The sequence below is a fragment of the Lonchura striata genome, chromosome 5 (assembly GCF_050655825.1).
Source record: "Lonchura striata isolate lonStrDom1 chromosome 5, ASM5065582v1, whole genome shotgun sequence".
Taxonomy (NCBI): domain Eukaryota; kingdom Metazoa; phylum Chordata; class Aves; order Passeriformes; family Estrildidae; genus Lonchura; species Lonchura striata.
The window spans coordinates 11,475,105-11,478,331 of record NC_140707.1 but is presented as its reverse complement, the minus strand read 5'-3'; the positions used below and the strand labels follow the sequence as shown (position 1 = coordinate 11,478,331).

Genomic DNA, 3,227 nt, shown 5'->3' with positions numbered 1-3,227 from the left:
GTGAGCAGTGCTTTATAATGTGACTAGGAATAATTTAGTAGTTAACATTTTCTGTACAATTTTCATTGGCATGTGGGCAGCCCACTTCTGGTACTGAAACTGGTGAGGACACTGGGCCCACATATCTCTAAAAGATGAGATTATTGTGGTGGGGCAGATTGTTTTAATGATCAACAAATACTAACTGTTGTTAAACCACATTCTACACTGCTTCTGTCTTAAGGCAGTAAAATTTTCTCTGAGGTGTGTGTGAAATCCCATTCGGTTGGATATGCATTGCAAAAACTACCATTGTGTTTCAAACCTCTTTGAGTCATTGTAAGAACATAAAATCTGTTACCTGTATTAACACAGGCAGGGATTTCAACAGGGGAGGTGAGAGAATAATGCACAGAGCATCTCGTTCCAGTCCTTGCAGCTCAAGGCTTATAAGGCATCTGTTAAATGTTGGATGGAGATATGAATGCTTTGGAAATGCTCTTTTTTTTTTTTTTTACGTTTTCCAGACTCCATCATCCTAAATTTCCTGGAGACATGTTCTGTTTGTCCTGATAGCAGAATTTCAAAGAATGATTGACTGATTCTCTTATTAAAGTCTATGCCCAAGAGGAAAAAGCTGCTCAGTCTTTTGTCTGTCAGAATTTTTTCATTGCCTTCCATGTGTCTTTGTTAATGTAACTGCTCATATTAATTACAAACTGTAGCTTTATTTCAAATAGTGTTTTTTTTGAAGGTTTTGCAAGGATGTGTGTTTGTACTGTAGTACTAATGTAGGATCTTGATGTATGTTCTAGTTTCTTCCTGCTGTTCAGCTGTGACCTGGGCTGTGTTAAGCAGAGTGAAGCTGGCACCCTTTCCCACCCTTCCCCTCTGTTCAGGGCTTGCAAGATGTGGAGTACAGTTTCCACTTGAGAAGTGGGATTGAGCCAGGGGAGTGTAGAAGTCAGTCCCTGTTGGAACTCAAAATGTTTCAGACATTTTTGGAGGTTCTGGGCCCAGGTCAGAAGCATTTTAGACCCTGGCAGGCAGCTGGAAACAGCTGTGATTTTGGGTTTGAACCATGGAATGATTGACCAACCTTGCAGGGAGAACAAGAAGTCACAAAAGTTTAGATATTAGAGTAGAAGTAGTCACAAAGTAAAGGGAAGAATTTTTGAGTGCTGTACAGGGGGGTTTTAGTTTTGTACATGGGGGTCAGAGGTTTTAAGATGGAGGGATTTGGGCCTGCCCTATCCTCCCTCTTTCTCCTTCCTCACCTCCATGTTCTTGGTGATGTTGGCACTCACAGATTGGTTTAGAGTAGAAAGGCACCATTTAATATAGGTAATAGGCATTGGGGAAAACTGTAACCATGTAACATGTAATGTACCATATAAAAGATAGAAAAGCACCATTTAATACAGGTAATAGGCATTGGGGGAAAACTGTAACCATGTCACACGTAATGTACCATATAAAAGAGAGCAGCAGCCCTGGAGGGGAGAGAAGAAGCAGTCGGGGTCAGAGAGGATGTCAGGGTGTGTGTGTGCCTCTGCCTGAGCTGTGAGCAAACCACAGCAGCCCCAGAAGAAAATCTTTTAGATAATTTGCAATAAACTGCCTTGAGACCAAACAACAGAGACTGCTGAGCCTTTCTTTGGAAGCACGGGCTGGAGGAGAGACTTTGCCACCACACGGAGCCACCCCCGACCCAGGGTGAGCTCCGGCAACTCCCTGTGCCAAGGCTGAGCCTTCAGCCTAGAGAAGAGCAAGTTCTGGGGATACCTGAGGGGCAGCTGAAAGGTGGGCACAGACATTTTAGGGTTGCACATTGTGATGGGACAAGGGTGATGGTTTCAGACTGAAAGAGGACAATTCAGGTTAGATATAAATAAGGAGGTTTTTGCAATGAGGGTGGTGAAACACAGAAGCAAGAAGATGGGGCTCTGAGCAACCTGGTCTAGGGGATGTTGGACTTGCCAACCCAAACCACTCCACGATAAGTGATGGGTTTGGGACTCTGTCATTGTACAAAGTGGTTTGAAATATTGTAGTTCTAAAACTTAAACTCAGAGCTCTCCCAACAAGGATAACTGGGGTTTGTTGCCTTTCTTTCCTGGATGGCATGGAGCAGGATAGCTGATTGTACTTTCCAGCTGAATATTACCCTGAACTGGGGCATCTTGGAGTGGTTTGGGGCTGTCAGGATCATGCTAAGAGTGCACTTCAATCTGTTAAACTCAATGCCTTGGGGACTTTAATCAGCTGTGTTGGGTCAGACAAGGCCTCGTGGCTGGTCCAAAACATCTGGAAGAAATGACAAACCCTTTCTAAATCTTTCTTGTGGTGTTTATTTTTTGTCTTTTTTACTATTCTCTTCCATTTACTCGATTAATTGGGGCCTAATCTTTGAAAGCAGATTAGTTTTATTAGAATGAATTAATAATACACTTCCTTGTTGCTATGTTTTAAAGAGTCTGATTTATAGAAATGAAAGAATCATTTGGTTCTAAACATGGATAGCTTAAAAATTGGTGTGGGTGACTGATTCTCTTGTAGCAATATTATGTCAAAACATGAGTTGAAGAAAGCACAAATAATGTAAAGTGTTGACTGCATCTTGTAAAACTCTTCTGGTGAAACCCTGGCATCTTTTTTGGTGCAAGCTTAGTTTAGCTTAATGTTCTGTGCTCTGAAAGGCAAAGATGTTCAAGATGACTAACTTACTAAATAGCACATCCTGTTGTGCTGGATCTGCCAGGGAAGAGTCAAACATGGCAAAAACATTCACCAGCATCTTGCAAAAGATGTTTAGTGAATTAAATATACAGGCAACTTCTGAAACTCCCAGAAAGAATATCCACAACATAAACAACCTCACTAAATTGCTAACAGCTACTTCTGAAAGATGTAGCTGTTAGCAATTTGGCACTTTGAAGAGGGTACATAAATCAAAGTTTCATCAAGCAAAATAAGTTTAAAAAGAGGAATTTTGAAATATTCCAATTCTTTCAAATATTGCTTCATGTGTTTGGTAACTGCTTTGAAAATTCTGTGGCTAGTAAAGGAGACGTAGCCATTAAACTCCAAACAAAACTGTGTTATTAAAATTCCTGCTTCTATTAATAGCAAACCTACAGTGCAACTGAAAGAATTCATACTTAAATGATTTACAAAACATTAGTAAATGCACCTTGAGTTGTACTTTTTCAAGAACACTTTATATACTATTAATTATGCAGATGGAA

At 40.5% G+C, this 3,227-nt stretch overlaps 1 long non-coding RNA gene across 2 annotated transcripts in view; it reads left to right on the top strand.

Moving 5' to 3' along the window:
• The window catches only part of LOC144246513 (uncharacterized), a 29,526-nt gene extending 28,903 nt beyond the window's left edge, over window positions 1–623 (top strand). For both annotated transcript variants that reach the window (XR_014955317.1, XR_014955316.1), the window contains one exon: window positions 507–623. This is a non-coding gene — a long non-coding RNA (uncharacterized LOC144246513). The remainder of the gene's footprint in view (window positions 1–506) is intronic.
• Window positions 624–3,227: the final 2,604 nt, after the last annotated feature.